Genomic DNA, 19,519 nt, shown 5'->3' with positions numbered 1-19,519 from the left:
TTTCTGGGCAGGGTTATTTCTGTTCAGTCACATTAGAGGGTATATGGTAACTTCAACATTATTAAGTCAGAACTTTGACTAGGCCAGTTCAAACTTTTTGGTATTCCTTCATCACTCAGCTCCACCAGACTAGTTTTCAATGGCAATTAGCAAACACCCGGAAAACTCCAAGTCTGCTGAGCTCAGCATCAGAATTATTTTTTAGTCCAATAATGACTGTAAGTGGGGTCGTGCGGAGCATTGTTGCGATGACTTGCTGAAGGTAGTGTTGGAATACGGTGAAGGTTCTCAAAGAGACAGAGGCCCAATTTCAAGGCAAATTGTGAAGTTAAATGTCTTTTAAGTTATGTTTTGAATATGTACAGCACTTGTATAGCAAATGAATAGAATTACTTGATTGTGCTATAAAATGGCAAAATATTCTAAAAACCTCCAAGATAAAATCAAACTGTTAAAACAATTTTGGGAACATTTGTTTTGTCAAATTGTGCTTTTACATTAGCGATATGGTTGTTGTTTATTCTACAAAGGGTGTATGATTCAGTACGACAATGCGACTGCTTTGGACAACCGCGACCCTTTAATTGGGTTTTAAAATGCAATTTCAAACATTTGAAGGTTGCCAGCGCAGACAGCATGCGTCCGTGCTGACAGTTGCGTTCCCATGCTGACTAAGGCCAATTAGGGCATTTATGGTGATGGGCAAATACGATGCTGTAGCGTGTCATCTGTGTCCCTGAAGAGCGGAAACAAGAAAACCGGAGAAGTAAACAAAACAAAAACAAAAACAAGGACAGATCAGAATAAAAGCTAGACTCCCTGCCAGAAAGCTTATAGAGATATGATTTGTCACAGAGAAATCTGCTGGCATCAGAATGATGTAACAGCTGCAGCAGCTTACACATCATTTGCCCTGCAACAATGTGTGTTTGTGTGTGGCACTTTATCAGCTCAGTCAGGTTTAATTAAACTGTAATATGATTAAGGGGCACATTCCTTAGTACGTCAGTCTGGGCTCTTCCTGTCCCGCCCTCAGTCATAAATTCAAACACACGCACACAGACGTGCTGCGATGAGCCCGGCTCTGGCCCAGAGCATGTTTAGAGTGACTAATCCACTATTAGCACTTGTCTTCCAGTCCCTCCCTTCTTCGTCTTTTTCCTCCAGCCGTCCCTGCATCCTTAGCAGCACTCCTTTGCTCCGCATCCTCTTCTCCTCCGTTATCCATTTCAGTTCGAGGGCTCCTTCAGCTGTACGGGTGTTCAGCATCTTTTGAGAAATAACAAGATTGACAAAACCTTGACACGAGGGGTAAATTGCTTCCCATCTTGCCTCCTTTCTCCCCTCTCCCTCTCTTTTAATCTCTTCATCGTCACCATTTCAGCCTCCGTGATCTCTTCACACCTAATTTTCTCTTCTTCCCCCCCCCTAAACAGTACTCCACCTTTTCCTCTGCACCTCCATTTTGACATTACATCCACTTCTCCTACCCAGCCATTTCTTTTGAATAATTTGCTTGCATCCATCTTTCCCATTGTGTATCCTATTTTCTGGTGTTATCATTCTGTGCTATATTTGTACTTTTTTTTTTCTCCTGTTTGTTCCTTTGGCAAAATGACCAATCAGATCCATCCATAATTGTATCTGTTAGAGATTATCTAGGTGTCAGTAGCAAATTGTATCCCAGTATCTCAGAGTCTTGTGCTGGTGATAGACTGAAGGATTTAGTTAAAGTGTTAAGGTGTTAAAGGATGGATTAAAAATCTGCTCCATCTATATTTTGACCTCAGACTGGTGAAACGCTTCATTTTTCAGCAGGACAACGACCCAAAATACATGGTCAAGATCTCAAAGGAGTGGCTTCAGAACATCCTGGAGCAGCCAAGCCAGAGACCAGACTTGAATCTGATTTGTCGTCACTGGAGAGATCTGAAAATGGCTGCAAAAACATCTTCCATCCAACCTCAGAGGAAATGCACAGACGAATGGGACAAATGGTCCTAAAGACAGATGAGCTCAGCTTGTTGCGTCATATTCAAAAAGACTTGAGGTTTAATTGCTGCCAAAGGTGGCTCATAAATACTTCAATAAATTTGACTTCTTTGTTTTCTATTAATGATGAATTTGCAAATACTCAAAAAAAACTTTTTTCACACAGTCGTCATGTGAAATTTGTGAGTAGAAATTTGAGGATCCTGAGACATTTCCTGTCCAAAGGAGTATTTTTACGCTTCCTCTTGTGCTGAAACGGCCGTCTTTGTATCAGTCGCTTGAAACTGGGATTTCACTGTTGCACCACTAAGTCCTTCTTGTTTTTCAACAGCTTCTCCCAAGCACCAGGTGAAATCAGCAGATCATCAATCTCTTACCTTACGAGTTAACAAGACACTTAAACTCCTCTATGACACTAACTCGGTCTCATTGTGGATGGAGTCATTCCCTCAGATGTAGAGGAGCTGTCAAATCTCAGCCAGTTTACACTTGGCTGGGAAAAGCTTCTCTGCACGTAGAAGAAAATGCCTTGTAGACGCATCAGAAATAGATCATCTGCAGCACACAAAGACGATAAGATCCCCCAACAGACATAGTTGTCTCCACAACATCGTGGGATCCTGAACAAAACAGTATCAGTCAGCAGAAACTGTCCAACCTGTGCTGATATCATGACGCCTGCCTTGGTTTTAGTGGAATCAGATCGCCTATTAAGCAAACCTTTTTCACCACATGCCCCCACAAAATGCATCAAAATACACAATTAGATGATGTAGACTTTTTGACTGTCCTGAATATGTTTTCGAGGACAAATGATGACAGTCTTGTCCAGGAGAAGATGTATGGCGCAGTCCTTGTGGGTGAAAATGACCAAGAATAACCCATAACCCAAACCTCTGAATGTGATAGTTGGTGTCTGAACTTCTCCCCTTTAGCCAGGATGGGGCAGGACAGCCAGACAGTCATCTGATTGATTGCACAGAAAGAGAGATTAGGAGAGTGGTTGCCATGGGAACAAAAAGAAGGAGCTTCCTCCCTCTCTCTTTTTTTATTTATTTATTTTTTATTCAAGTACCAGTAATTGGTGATAAACCAAAGGAGACGCACTGGATGGCGGTGTAAGCACAAGCACAGGAACGAGACAGCTTTTGCAGCACTGAGGTCATGTGGGTTTGTGTGCAAGTAGTCATTATTGTGCAACTAGGAGTTTGTGTGTCCTCCAGTCAGCTGGAGGTGACTGGAGACAAGGTGTTAATGAAATGTATAAAAGGAAACAGTTTGGATGAACTGCATCCAGCTGAGAGCAATGCATGCGACACCGCGGACCATCAAACCCACACAGCTCTCTTTTCATTTGCAGCCTGCAGGACAGGCGTGAAGGATCCAGCAGCAAAGCACAAAAACTGAGATCCAGCAAAGGTAAAACGGTGAGGCAATAAGGTGGATGAATTTTTCATTTCAGGACAGATTAATGCATTATGATGTGCTGCATTGTCTTTTTAAGATGTGGAGCATCCATCCATTTTCTTTACACCCTTGTCCCTCACTGTGGTCAGGAGGGTTGCTGGTGCCTGTCTCCAGCTATTGTTCTGGGCAAGAGGCAGAGTTCACCCTGGACAGGTTGCCAGTCTGTCACAGGGCAACACAGAGACAAACAACCATGCATACACTCACACCTAGGGGCAATTTGGAGAGGCCAATCAACCTGATAGTCATGTTTTTGGACAGTAGGAGGAAGCTGGAGTACCCGGAGAAAATCCACACATGCACAGGGAGAACATGCAAACTCCGTGCAGAAAGACCGGGGCTGGGAATCGAACGCAGAGCCTTCTTGCTGCAAGGCAACAGCTCTACCAACTGCGCCACTGTGCAGCCCAGCTGTGGAACATTTTGTTATTAAAAGGAGTACCAAATGACAACGTGTGAACAAAATTAGTGGAATTTCAGGTACTAACTGAACTAACTGGATCATCAATGCTGAAGTTTACAGAATAAACGGCTTCTGTTGACTCAGAGGCTGGAACAAGTCTTCAGGTGAACAAAATTAGACCAGTGACTGCTGGTGAGCATTTAAGGGCCAGATGTGTAGAAATAGGAAGACATAAATACACTATGAACTCACAAACAAACCTTCACATGTACTGAAATTGAGATTTTTTTTCTTTCTTTGTCAGAGCTGAAATATAAGTTATTGTATACTTAAAAAGGTTTGCATTCCTGATTATTCCTATGGGAACTTTTGTCTGTCTATATCTAATCATTGTAGGTCTGCCGTGGTTGTGGTACCCGTCTCCAGGGAGAACTACTTCAGAGGAATTGTCTGTTTATATGGAGACGAGATGCAATCCCCGCATTCAGATGTTATCGTTCAGTAACTATTAGTCATGAAACTGATGGTGGTCCACTGCAGATTGTAAATGCGACTGGATTAAACACAATCCAGCAGCCATTATTTTTAAATAGCCAGAATTATTTACATCAGAAATAGTGTTGGGGATGGTATCTCATTAGCCATGTGTCTGGTAAAGAAAGCATGCAGTGATATGATTTCAGTTTCTGTCACACCTAAATTACAGCCAGAATTGAGTCCAATGTAGTAAAAAAAAAAAAAGCCAAAATCAGTTAGTTTATTCATTCAATTTAACAAAAGTGACCATTACGCCATAAACACATATGCTTACTTACTGTACAAGAGTGAAAAGAGAGCAGGAAGAAGAGACATTTTATGTAAATCTGTCCAACTTTCAATAATGACAAAATAAGTGTAATGGTCATACACATTAAAATGACTATAAGAGCTGAAAACAATATAATTCTCCTCATTATTAATTCAGAAGAATTCTTACAAAGTGTTGAGTTTTGAAGAAGGAACAGTTTCTTCTGGTCTCTTGTGCTTATTTTTGTTGTTGCCCCTCTCAAACAAATTCAATTTTATTGAATTGAATTGAATTTATGCCTTTCAAAACATTATTCAATATTCTGAGATTTTGTAGTTATTCTTACACTTTCTGCCCCCCATAAGTGGATTACATCAAATTTAAGGAGTATTTGATTTTTTTTTTTTACTTTATTTTCAGGCCTGCAAGCTGCCTCTGTTCACAATCAAGGACTTTGTCAAGCTTCCTTGGAGAATTAAAGCAATAGAAAAGAAGATTCGTCAACTGGAGGTTAACGCTAAAGTCAATATAGGATTTAGAAGTGAAACAACCTTACCAATGATTCAAAATAATGAAGAAGGCTGACAGACAGCTGCCTGGCACTTCCCGTCCCCAGTACACATTTGTCACTTATCCAAGTTTCAGACAAGGAACCTCATTATTTTATGTTTTTTGAGGAGGGCCTCAACTTCATCCATTTCACAGCCTGAGGCTCTTCTTCTTCAGGTGCGGGTTGAATCTCGTCCTGTGGTCTGCAGTGTGTTGACTCCAGACTGATCTCCTCCTCTGGAATGTCCGCTTTAATTCAGAGCGTAATCCGATTGCAGTGGCTCGGGGGTCATTATACACCTTTACCTTCCTGTCCTCACAATAAACTTTCAATCTTGCTGGATATACCTTGTGCACATGCTTCTATTTTGCATTTTTCTTACACACAAAGTTTGTAACGTTCTCATCAAAAAGTAAATAAATGGCATTGAATAGATTCTTATGTTTTATCTCCGGACAGAATTCCAGAGAAAGAAAAAAGAAAAAAAAAACACGATACTGAAACACTTGAAGAGCATCATTCACTTAAGAGTTTTAATTGAGAGAATGCAAAATCTATTCGATCTAAACAAGCACTATGATCCCTTTAAGATTTTATACTTTAAGTAATAAAGCTATCATAGTGATTTGTTAAAACACAGTTTTTATTTTATCTCCATTTAACTTTTCTTTGGAGACAAACATGGAGAAATTATTTCAGCTGTTAGCACATCTGCAACTGCACCATATGCAAATAAAAAAAAAAGAAAAAGAAAAAGAACTAGCAGCAGCAATTTACACAGCAGTTACCTAAAACATTGCTAATCAACAGCAGCCAATGATGGAGCAAGTTCATCTTTCACTAAAAAGAGTTCAGCATGCGCCGACACATTTAGCGTTTAAAATCCTCAGCGGGACTTTCTCTCATCTCGGTGGCCCATACAGTGACTGACTGTCAAATGGGACAACAAGCTGTGTCGTATGCACTCACTCTGTCTAAGATACTTTCATTAACTATTTCTCAGCTGGGTTATTTCACTGAAATTTATTATCGGTTTAATAACTCGTGATCTGCACAGAGAGCCTGTTTATCTGAGTGCTGAAGTAAAGACTATCAAACAGTTTTCATGCAGATCTCTGTGATAGTGTTGGGAAAATTTTCAAAGTTGTTATGGTTCATCTAAAATTACTGCAGGCGCCGCCGAAGGAGCACATATTCAGACATGTTGTGAAAAAGTTACACTACTTATTTAGATGAGTTCAAAAGCCAGTCTGAATTTCTGATGGTACTTTACTCCAAGAGGAAAATAATTCACATTCAATAAAGCAGAATATGCAAGTACCTTTGAAAAAGAACAAAAAAAAACAAGCATTAAACAAACTTTTCATTTATATCTGTGTATTAAAAACGTGTTTTGTATTGGTCTGATGTAATATTCTAATCTTAAATGTTGTCTGTCATTAGCAGCCAATAATGGAGCAAGTTCATCTCTCACTAAAAAGCATTGAGCAAGTGGAAAATCACTATAATCAACCTGTTTCTGAAATTAATTACTAAAATATGTGAACATTTCAGTAATATTCTTGAATGGCCGGTGTCCAGCACATCTGAATTAAATGACCGAATCGCCTCCCCAGCATGCAGTTGAGCTCGGCGTCTTGATAATATCTGTATCATCTGATTTAGATGTACTGAAGCAGAGAGACACCCGCTCTGCAGGACTGGAGTTTGACAACTTTTGTAACAGATTATGGAAAAGGATTATAGTTCACTTAACCAAGATCTCTGAAAGACAACTCAAGAGTTTCTGTTTTTCATCTAAAAACCCAGGACTCAGCTTTCCATAGCTGTCAGCTTTTAAACCATCCTGTTAAATAAACAGCACAAAAGTTCCCTATGAAGTTATGGTAGATATTTTACAGAGAAAAACCTTTAATCTTCTTATTGCCTCCCTTCCCCATCAGTGCAGACAGACTTCATCTGGTCATAAGAAGAAGTAAGTAAACGAGGCAGGACAGGGAAGGAAGTACAGAAGGACGGAAGATAAAACTCTAAGGAAGGAGCCCCTCTTCTTCCTTGTGTTTTACCTCGAGGGACAAAATGAGGTACGACACAAGAAACAAAGGAAGGAAGCAAAAGAAGGAAAAACACAAAGGAAGGACCCAATGAAGTGATTTGTACAGAACAGTAAAATGCTAAATTATATTTCATACGTCAGACTGTATCAAAGGTTTCATTAAAAAAAAAAAACTACCAAGAGATTAATCAATCAATCAGGTTTATTTGTATAGCACATTTCAGCAACAAGGCAGTTTGTCAACAGGCCACAAATCGTTTAAATGTGCAGGTGAGCCTGTGGTTAAATGAAGATATAACAGAACCTCTTTATCTCACTGACTGAGATTCAAAGGCATCTCCCTTAAACTCCAATTTTCCATATCCCCACGTAGCTTAGACCACAGTGGGAATCCAAAAGAAAAAAAAAGATCCTGCATTTAAGAAGCCCCCGGGGGTTTTTAGGTTTTAGGGTGCATTCGGTGGAGAAGTGTCAATAATCGAGCCTTGGCCTGAGGATAACTGCACTGCTGGAGCTTCGGTCAAACCACCAACCCACAGACAAACATACTATTTATAAAAATAATCATGACTATTAAAGTAGGTATTAGTACTTTTGACAGTGTGGGCGGGTACCAAATCCTGCAGGGAAATGACATCAGCACCCCATAAAGCTCATCAGCACAAGGAACTTCCCTGACAGAGACGTTAGAGCACTTCTGACTTTAGACGCAATAAAACACAAATAAAACACACCAACAACAATAAAACTGAATTTCCTGCAGTTTTATTCACGTGTCTGTGAAAGCTGATTGTTTATAACGACTCATTATCCTAACTTGAACAGTACGATTCTGAAAAAGATTTGCATGGCAGAGAAAAAAGATAAAAATAAAGACACTATTTCCCTTATTATGTCAAATTCTCTTTACATGTCCTTACTGCTATCCCTGCTGTTTTTAATCATCATGTTCAACTTATTTCAGGCAATAAAAGACTCGTGTTGCTTTTGCAAACAGCCTCTTAATTCAGCCAGACACTGAGCACAGCCGCAGTGTGACCCCTGACAGTAAAGCTATTTTTAGTGCTGCAGGGATCAACACCTTTATGATGATCAGCTCATGCTAGGTTGGTTTCCTTGGAAGTGAAGCTGCAGATCAAATTTTCTGGGGTGAAAATGATTTTGGCTGGAAGCAGAAGGAGCGACATGTATTAAGAGTCTTACCCAAACAAAGAGATTTCATCGATTTCATCCACAAAACTTGTCTGAAGCTTTTTGTGTCTTGATTTAGAGCTTAGTAGGGACTGACGTTATTCCTGACAGGATGAGAGAGAGAGAGAGAGAGAGAGAGAGAGAGAGAGAGAGAGCTGAAACATAGGGGATATATGCAGACAAGGACACGGAGAACTATGAGAATAAATTAGCCAAGATTGATAATAGAAAAATAACCAGAGGAGAGTTTGTGTGCATAATGACAAAAGGGTCATGTTAGACAATGCAAAACAAAACATGTCTGGATCCATTTGCTGTTTTGTTTACTTCGAAGATCCCTGATCGCAACAAAAATAGAAATTAGATTCAATTTTATGCCTATGATATTTTCTCTGTCGTGTTTCACAATATCAGTTAGAGGGTAGAAATAAACAATCCCCAGAGAATCTACATAAATTACCAAAGCGTTTTCAAATGTTGTGCATAAATATTTGGGCAAAAATTATATTCCTCAAGGCACATACATCAGTGTGTTGTTTGCAAAAAAACAAACATATTCAAAAGCTCCATGTAGTCTTAAAATTGAAATGCGTGAAATCATTTGCATTTCAAACCCAGACTGGCTGGACTTGGGGAAAAAATAAAATAAAATCTTGCCTTGACAGAGGTTAAAAGTTGAAGTTAACTCAGGGTGCACAGCAGCCCGTTTTTGCTTCCTGATTAAAACTCTTCTCACAAAGCAGTGTCAAAGAAAAACAGATTACACGGCTGGATTTCAAAATATTAAAAGTATGACATAGGAATCAAACATTAAGTGCAGTCTAAGTCTGAGTATTTACTGCTCTTCTGTTAAAGCTGAAGCATCTTGGATGGTGACTGTTAAAACTGTCACTATGTGTTGTGACTCCCTGTCGTCCTACTGCCATCTACAGAAATACATCGCCCGGTCAGAAACAACCAAACAGCGCCAGGCGGAAGGTCTTGGTGTTGCCAATCATCCTTGTGTACGCACTACTCATACCTTTCCTTACTCCTAGCTAGGCTACAGCTAGGAGTGAGGTAGCTGTAGCCAGACTCCGTTGTGAATGCTCAGGCTAGTTAGCATGGCCACTGATTACAGCAGATAAACAGGGTTTCTGTTTCTCAGCCATTAGCACATTGAGCTTCTTTTACTTTCAGATATTGCCTGGCACTGCCTCACACCGGACTTCTTCCATGTATTTAAACAGGAAATGTGCAAATTCAGTGATTTTGATCACAAAAATGTCAATATTACCAATAAAGCAACACATTTTTAGAATAGTTTAGAGGAGAAATTGATTTTCTTTCATCATTCTTAGCATCTACTTTACTTCTCATGTACCTACTTCACTTGTCGGGATGACAGGTGAGGCATTGCCTCCTATGTCCACACATCACTGATCTGTAAATTCTGGAGGGCAATATGTAAGTTACAGACAGTTATTAAAGTAAAAACTAAAGAAAATTTGGCTATAAAAACATATAGCCTACACATGGAGTCAGAAAGCTATCGCAGTTTTGCTGTCACTGCACTGAAAAACTCTAGCAACCTAGATTATTTTTTTCTCTGGTATTCGTCTCAAGTGGTCTTGCAACTGGCAACCTTGGAAAGGTCGCTAATCCATCACAGGTCAACGCAGAAACACAGAGGACAAACAACCACAACCACAAGTCATATCTAAGGGAAATTTAAAGATGCCATTTAACCTAACATGCCTATTTTTGAACTGTAAGAGAAAGTCAGGATAAGGCCTGTCCCTGTTTTGAACCTCTTCGACCTTCTTACGTCAAAGAAGACCTAACAACCGCACCACCATGCAATAACCAGCAAAACTGTGGGGAACTTTCAGATCCTTTGGTTTTTTAACCGTTTACTCTACTAATTTTGCTTAATTAACAGTAAACCCTACATCAAAGCATTATAAAATATCTATTATGTATCAACCCCCTGTGAAACTGGGAAGTAAAGTGTGTGTTGTTAGTAAATTGGTAAAATAAGATAAGAACTGACTCAGAACATTATCTTCCAATGACACAAACAGTAATTAAAAGTCTTTGGGTGCCATAGCCATAAATAGCCATAAATATAAATAGCCATGAAATACATTTACACTGAAATTTAAATAACTCTCCGTAATGCATTGTAACCTGTCAAGCTTTTCTGCTGCATCGGACTCTGACAATAAACCCTGGGACTTTAGCTCTGAAGATAAATCCATCAATCCAAGCAAAAAACATCCGAGGTAAATGAGACTGGTTATATAATTTTCAAGAAAACTTGTTCTCCAATTCCTTAAAAGTGTAACACCTCATGCACGTCCTCTCCTGAAGAGATTTTTTAAGTGAAGCTAATGATGCTTTCAGAATCTGCTGGGCATAAAGTAGCAGGTAGCTGAAATAGTGATGATATGTCAGGATGTAAAACTTTGCCCACTGATTGAACAGATGCTTCCAGCAGGCACTCATTAATATTGATCCGAAAACATTATATTTCACTTATCACAATATTCTCTAAAAGCATTTCTATTTAACTGATTTCACTTTCTTTTTCTGGTTTCTACCGACCACTAAAACTCAGAATGCAAACATTAAAGATTAAAAAGCTCTGTTACTTTTCACGCTGAACTGTTTTCTTTGTGAGATGTTAGAGGACGGGGACACCTTTTCTACTTTTCACCCAGTTTAAATTACAAACACGTCCCTCATTATTCCGAATGCAACCTCTGCAGCTTTGGTGCAAAGGAATAATTCAGTAGGAAGGAAAACTGAACCCAGAGGGCACAGCAGGGTCACAGGGCATGTTATTAGTTAATGTGCAGAGACTTAAGACTGGTGGACTGGTGACTTAACATCACCTCAACCTTCCAGCTGCTAAAGATGCAGCGCTGGAGAAGCGGTACAATCACAGTGCATGCATCCCTGCTGAGGTTTTAGTAAAGCCAGAATACGAAGCAGTTGGTATCACAGTGTGGAAAAGAAATTCCTGCAAAGCCAATCGTAATGCCAGTGCTTCCTTTGTTCTCCCCCTGAGGATTCAGCTGATCTGAGCTGATGATCAGATAAGATCAGTGGGGGAAATCTGAAATCTCTCTCCTCTTCCAGCAAGCTTCAATAACATTAAAATGCAATTTTCCCTTGGTGCAACTTTTAAGGGCAGAAGCTCATCATTCTGGAGCAAGAAGCATCGTGCTCCCTGAAGCTGACAAACAAGGTATTGATCACCCAGTTCATTTCCATTCTAAGAAACCCAAGCTGAATCACAAAGTGCCGGAACAAAGAAAGAGTGGCTAATACATCATTGAATTGGTTAATTCAGACAGAGTAAAGTTACCATAATAAAAGAAAGTATACCAAACACTGTCAAGTCAAACCAGGAAATTCAATAAGCTGTTTATTTTTTTTTTAAGAAACAACCAGCATCAAGTGGAGTAAAAGCTAAAATTGTCAAGAAAGAAATGCTACTTAAGTTGTGCAAGTTAACGAAGTGTCCCTTAAAAAAGGTTGAATAATAACTCATATACTTCACTGTAGCACTTAAACCAACACAGCTACTGACAGAAGGTAGAGGTCTTAGGCCTTGTCAAAATCTTCACAAAACCACAGTGACTGAGCCAATTTTTCAAGCAGCAAATAGAATTGTGATAAGCAGACATGATTGATCGTTTTCCATTTCCAGCAAGAACTCAATAAAACCCCCTGATGAATTGCTTTCCCATCCCAACCATCAAAGTCATGTTCAATCAAATGCTTACAGCCATCTGTCAAAAAAGAGGAGATGTGACTTAAATCAACTCATTTAAATCATTCAACTCGCCAAGCTCATCAGCAAGCTGACAAAACAGCAAATCATTCAGACAACCGAGTGCTCCTGCTTAAACGGGCTCCGTTATATCATCCTCGAAAACAACTGCTGAATGCAATTTACAGGTGATAAAGCTAGAAACAGACTTCGGGTGGAGGGGTAAGATTAATAAATGTAATGCGGCTTTAGCAAGTTTACGTTGCAGAGTTTTTTGGGGGGGGTTTCGAGTTGAGGAGGTCAAGCACCTGCCTCATAGCACTCGTGGCACAAATATGACATTTGGTTGTGAGATGTTGGATCGTGCTTTCACATCCAAAAATGCCTTATGGAGAAAAGCAGTTCAGACGATCTGGTTCAGAGAAATTTCATCTGCGATCCAATGATCCAGAGGTCTAAGAACTATGTGATCAAGGACTTAGAGATTTGAACAAATACTTTCTTCAAACACATCTCAGACAGCTAAAGTTACATTTACACAAAAATGGCTCAGTGTAAACAGGACTTAGAAGAAACTACAAATCTATTCAATAGAGGATTGTTTCTCATTTCTCAAGCCCTGCATAGGGCGACATAAAAAACGAAGACGAAATCCAAAACAACATCAACATCCCAGCATCATCATATATTGACACTGGAAAAGAGAGAGAGCAGCTGATTTAAAGTGTTAAGAAGTTGTGAAATTCAGATTACACCAGGATTCATTTTTCTACTCCCACACCAAGCAGAAGCCATCTATCACTAATGGTAACTGAAACACGGTTTGTTTGTTTGTTTGTTTTTATCAGAAAGTCTTATTTTATGTGCCAGCATGTATTCGTTGTGGTGAAATACATCCCTTAAACCTTTTCAAGCTGCAGACAGCAACACAGACGTTTAACCTCAGACACATTTTGCCCAACTTTGTGTCGGGCCTCAGTCTCTAAACGTGTGACTGCTTGACTTCCCCCAAGAACTGAAAGGTTGCCAACAGGCCGCTGGTACCAGTCCATGATCTGTGACAACTGCAGCTCGAACAGCAAGATGATTCTGGCTGCCGAAAGCGTCGGGCGCCGAGTGAGATTCTTGGGCCTTTCCTGTCAAAATCAATTGCAGTTCAAACGACCCAATCAGCCTCAGGCTGCCTCTCACACTGGTGACACTTTCAAAAGGAGATGAAATGTCTCAAGGTCTTTGTCAACAAACTTTAGTTTCAGACCCTCTGCATTCAGTACATTCAATCTTTTCAAAACATTTGGAAATCAGGAGCTGGACTCATCTGACAGTCAAAAGGCTCCCCTGCTTTTCTGAAGATTTTTTATTTTTTATTTTTTTAGGAGTTAACATCACTTTTTTTTTTATTCATATGCTAAATGTATTCATAAGTCACATATTTGACTCTTTAGTTCCTTGAAAGAAAACTAAAGTATCCCATTTATTCTAATGGTTATATATTCTATCATACAAATATAACATTTATGTAAACCAGTACCTGTTTGCTCACTGAACTTTCTTCTAAAGAACCAGAACAGGTGGACTATGTGACTAGCATTATTGTTAATGCTGGCAGGTGACTAGCAGGATAGCAGGATGCACTGAAAAGAAAATTTTTTTAAATGTGCTCGAGGCAAAGACTGTCTTGACTAGTACATTTCCAGAAGCAATTGAGAGAGTTTTAGATTCACTGTGACGTATGGCAATGGTGAATTCATGAAGACTGACAACTAAATCCAAAGGGGTTTCAATGAAGCATCCGTGGTATGGTGTGCACTACAATGCAGCCTAGAATTGCAATTTTAAAGTTTTTTTTTTTTTTGTTATTGTTTATGTCTATGCTTCCGCCAGTTTTGGCTGTTTTTTTCAGTTGCTTGAACATCTGACTTTAAGCTGTCATTTTAACAAAGGTGTGTGAGAAACATCTCAAGCCTCTGAACTTGAACTACAGTATGTGTGCAAGTGACATATTTTGGCTGTTTCTTGTTTAAATCTAGAGGTCAAAACAAAGACCAGGTAAGCTGGACTCCATGCATTTCAGACAGGTCAGTATATCTGACAGTCTGTAAATCAGCCCACTGACTAAAAGCTGCAGTAAGTGAACCCTGACTCTGAATTAGAATAAAAATAATGGCAAAAACCACTGAAAAGAGGGAGAGAATACAATATTGACTGCAGCATTAAAACATTTTTTTTTATGGATTTCCGATAAGACATTCAGGAATGAATCCAAGGACTAGAAGTACCTTATGGGATTCCTTATTCACATTCACTGTTTGGCTCCTTTTCTGGCCTACTCAGTACCCTTGCTGATAATAGCAGCTTTTTTTCTGTAGAAGTGAAAAAAAATATTTAAAAAAAATACTTACTTTTAAAACTGTGTTCTTTGTGTCAGTAAAGATATCACAATGGAATAAATGAGTAAAATTGTGAGTGCATCTTTAGCAATACTCCATATTCCTCTTGTCATTTACAAAAGAAGAATCTTAAATTCAAAAACCTATAAGTCCATGTTTATTTGACTTATTTGTCTGGTTCTGACCTGTGATACTTCACAAAGTGTTTCAGTTTGACGGATGTGTGATGGTGGAGGGTAAATAATCCTTCAGGTTGGAGTGGACACAGAGGGTGCAGGTACAGACGACAGATGGAGACTCAGCGTGACGTATTTGTCATTGTGCAGACAGAGGCTGTTATTACAGGGTGCTGTCAGGGGCTGACTGAGGAACTCTGAGTCTGCTGGTGAAGGAGAGAATCTCGTGTGGACCAAAACTGAAAGCTGAATATGAAAAGAGAGTAAGAAGGAGGACTGAGAAGCTGGAGGTTAAGTGGGATTGAGGCATCAGTGAGGTGGTGGATATTGTTGGTGGAGCCCGAGTGACTGACAGATCTCATCACCTGGATTGGAGATAAAAAATAATAAAAAAATTCCCCCCACAGATGTTTCATCTGTACTAACCAAGAAACCTGCAGCTCAAATAAAGTTTGATCAAAAAGTCTGTATTCCTCACTTGAAGGACGGTCCTGACTGGTAGGACGATCCTGACATGGATGCAGGTCCTGACTTGGAGACCATTAATGACTCTGAGGCAGGTCCTGACCCAGAGGCTTTTCCTGACTCGGAGGCTGGTCCTGACACGGAGGCCGGTCCTGACTCAGAGGTTGGTCCTCACTCTGAGGATGGTCCTGACTCAGAGGCAGGTCCTGACCCGGAGGCCGGTCCTGACACGGAGGCCGGTCCTGACTCAGAGGTCGGTCCTCACTCTGAGGATGGTCCTGACTCAGAGGCCGGTCCTGATCCGGAGGCCGGTCCTGACTCAGAGGCTGGTACTGACCCAGAGGCCTTTCATGACTCGGAGGCTGGTCCTTACTCAGAGGCCGGTCCTGATCTGGAGGCAAGTCCGGACTTGGAGGCCAGTCCGGACTTAGAGGCCGGTCCTGACTTGGAGGCAGGTCCTGACTGGGAGGACGGTTCTGACTGGGAGGCAGGTCTTGACTTGGAGGCCGGTCCTGACTGGGAGGCAGGTCCTGAACTGGAGGCCTGTCCTGACTAGGAAGCCAGTCCTGACTAGGAGGCCAGTTCTGACTCGGAGGCTGGTCCTGACTTGGGGTCAGGTCCTGACCCGTAGGCGGGTCCTGACCCAGAGACAGGTCCTGACTCCTCTGTGTGGCCCAAACTCAGAGGCCAAACTAAGACTGGACAAACCTCAATGTTTGTTCCTCTCTTAGAGGGTTCTTCAGTCTGAGCATCATTTGAATTATCTCCACCACAGAAAGCTTGTTGAATCCACTTCCATGCCTTTCTGAGATGATCTTGTGGAAGATTAATTTTCCCTAGGATGTGCCAGGGTTCTTTTGAAAAATTGTATAACTTTATAAATAACTATTGGGTTGTCACTTTTTATCATCTTGAACACCAATTCTCCAGCTAAATCATCATTCCCTAAGAGAAGTTGAAAGATATCTCCACATAGTTTTCTTTCCATCTTGTCAAAAAGGACTAAATCTATGTCTTCCCAGAGTTTAGGAGCAAGCTTTTTCTGGACAGATAAAGTGTTCTTCATTTTGTAAGCGGCATATCTAGCTCTATGACTGGACTTATAAATCAATAGCCAAAGAATGTTTTCCATCGTATTTCTTTTTTCCTCTTCGGTTCCACGTTTGAAACCCGTCTCTTTCGCGTCCCTCAAAAATCGTTCAGGGTCCATACCTGCCTGAGTATAATCCTCACTCAGGCAGTTTTCATCTGAGTACAAGTCCTCTCTAGGAAAAAATGTCTTTCTGATCTTTCTTTTTGTAGATGTAAACATTTTCTTTGGAGGAACAGGATTCTCCAGGTGATGTTTGAATTCTTCCACAATAACTTTATGTCCTTCTGGGTAATCAGATTACCCAGAAGTCCAATTAAATGCAGTCCAGAAGCAAAGTGGAAAGCATCTCTGGTGAGGCTTTGGAAAATCCATTCACTCAGCTCTTCTGACCCCTCTGAGAGAACATCCACATTTAATTCTCCTGTTTCTCTCAAAAGTAAGATCAAACCTCATGGTGTTCCTCCAAATATGTTTCTCTGACACGATGCAAAGTTGGTCCGTCCGCAGATTTTTCAATCACTTTCCAAAGAAATTCGCTGAGAAAGTTTTTTTCCCTGTAATCCAGGGTTGTTTGACCAGGATGGACTTTGTTAGAGAACCTTTTTTTCAGGTTTTTCCAAAAAAAAAAGTGAGCTGTGAGCTTTCGTTACTTATCTGTATTGAGCTAAACTAAAATGTCCAAATGATTTCTGTGTTAACTGACCAGAGAATTAACTGATCAGTTGGTGATGTCATGGACCCCTCCACTTTACCGCCCTGCCCATTTTTATTTGGGTTCTATCTCCTAACAGGCATAGTAGGGCAAGTGTCAATGGGACTGCTACATCCAACCAGTTACTCAGCAAATCCACCAGTTGCAAAATAACAATTGCACTTACTTTTGGTCATTGTGAAAGCTTCTTAGGTTCGTTTGAGAACATTAAAGAAGAAAAAGTATTACGGAGAACCAGAAACACACCAGGTAAGTCAGGGATGAAGACATGGAGAAATATAGAGTAAGATGATATTCCAAGCAAAATCTCAAGACCCCTGTTTAGCCCATCATTTGAAAGTGAAAAATAGTACAACAACCTACCTAATGCTGAAAGAGCTGCATATATCCACAGTTCAAGTGGGAGAATTTTTTGTCAGGTCAACTATTTCTGAACCCAGAAATCTGGCCTTAACAGGGGAATGGCAAAGACAGCCATAAATAAGCCAGGTTAAAGTTCACTGTCAGTCAAGCAAGGGACATGGGAAAATACGTTCTACGTCCCTACTCCCCCCCTAAAACTTTATCCCCATGATAAACAGTGATGGTGTCATGCTGTGAAAATGCTTGTCAGCAGAAATAGGAAAGATGCATTGACCCCAGTTGACGTAAATCCAGAATATTTCTGGTATAAAACCTAGAAGCTCCGAAAAAACTTGGGATTGGGGTAGAGGTTCACCTACCAGTAGGATCACAACTCTATACATGAACAGCTCCTGTAGAAGGGTCTACCATAAATGTTTGGCCGTTGAACTGGACCATTCAAGGTCGCTATCAAGCTAATTTTCTATTAGCAGCTCCACTAATCTTTCTGATAAACATTATCAAGGCACATTAAAACAAACCTTTATCTTGGCTTTTTTTTCTATTCTAGCACCGCACGGTTCCTTCTGCTGACAAGCTTTGTTGAGATGCTGATTTCCTTTTTCCATCAGGACTTGGTACCTGCCAAAACTGCCTTAGGTACCAAAGTCTAGTTTCACGACCATGATGCTCCTGTGCAGGATTGGCTGGCAGACTCCCCTGAACTCCATAGCGAATCTATTGTGGATTGTCAGGAGGAAGATGACAGACACCAGGCTCAATAATGCGTATGACCTGAGAGCTGGCATCAAAGCATCCTGGGCTGATGGCTTCCATGCCACTCCACACTGAAACAATTCAGGCAAATACCTAATCAAGTTCCTATACTGCACCGTACATAAACAAACTAATAAATCCACATTTCTCTGTGAAAACTCCTTTTAAAATTTAAGTTGTGCAAGAAATTGTACTTTTGGTTTTTAAACGGTCGTAGCCCATAATAAACCAAACATCTGTGTGTCTTTTGAGATACGCCTGTATAGAGGACAACCTGATTTTATACTCTAAAGGGAAAATGAGGTTAAACATTTTCTTTAGCTGAACATCTACAATGGCAAAAAAAACAACAAAAAAAAACGATAAGTGTGCAAAGTCAACCAGTAATTTAGATTTAAAAAACAGGCATTGATTAAACCCACCCTGAACTTTCTAATAGTGGATTCTTTGTGTGCGAAGGCGGCACTGCATGTGGAGGAAACCAGATGATGGCGTCTCACTCTGGTCCTGTTCTTGCTGCTGTGTGCCTCACAGACATAAGATGTCCAGGTGTCTGCAGGAGGCAGGTGGCTGCTGCTGTTCTCCTTCTAGCTGTTTGTGTAGTTTCAGAGATCGCAGCACTCTGGGCTCAGTGGTGATTTACATTTTTATTTTCGGGGGACAGGTCAGGTGGGCTAGAGGAGGCTGGCGGGTGGGCTGACGCACCTCAACACCTCTCAGGTCCGCGCCTGAAGCTGTTTCCAAATTTTCACTTCATCTCCCCTTTACAAGCTTAACCCCCCCCCCCTCCTCCCACCCCTCTCTATGTCCATTTCCATTCCCTGTGTGCAATATGCAACCGTTGCCATGACCTATATAGTAAAGGCCACTCCACTGTGTGCACGCGCTTGTGTTTTCTACCTCCACCCCCCCACTGGGTTTCCTGTGCAGGCCTGTGAACAGTTTAGTGAAGATCTCATGTGGGCAAGTCCCTTGCAGCGCTCTGTGGTGGGTGTCTCGAGGTAAAAAGTGACCCTGATGTGTCAGTTCTGCTTAAAAGAATGAAAGAAGTACTGGTAGACCACCGTGATGCGCGCACACACTCACACACACATAGAAGCCATCCTGAGGGCCCCTCGCTGATCACTGTAACCCGCCACACAGTGACAGAGCTGACGTTCTTCCTCACAGCACATCCATAGGCTTCTATTTTAGGGTTTTTGCGTGACATTGTCATGAAACCTGCAGGCTTTGCAGAAGTTTCTGTCTCTATGCGTTTGTATTGTACAGATGCGAAATGTTGTGGCACGAGTTGAGGTCCAGCTCGTCTTTTCACAGCTTGTGTGTGTGCCTGTGCATTAGTCTCACAAGAGGATGGA

The sequence above is a fragment of the Poecilia formosa genome, unplaced genomic scaffold (genome assembly GCF_000485575.1).
Source record: "Poecilia formosa unplaced genomic scaffold, Poecilia_formosa-5.1.2 Scaffold155, whole genome shotgun sequence".
Lineage (NCBI taxonomy): Eukaryota > Metazoa > Chordata > Actinopteri > Cyprinodontiformes > Poeciliidae > Poecilia > Poecilia formosa.
This window is presented reverse-complemented; position numbering follows the sequence as displayed.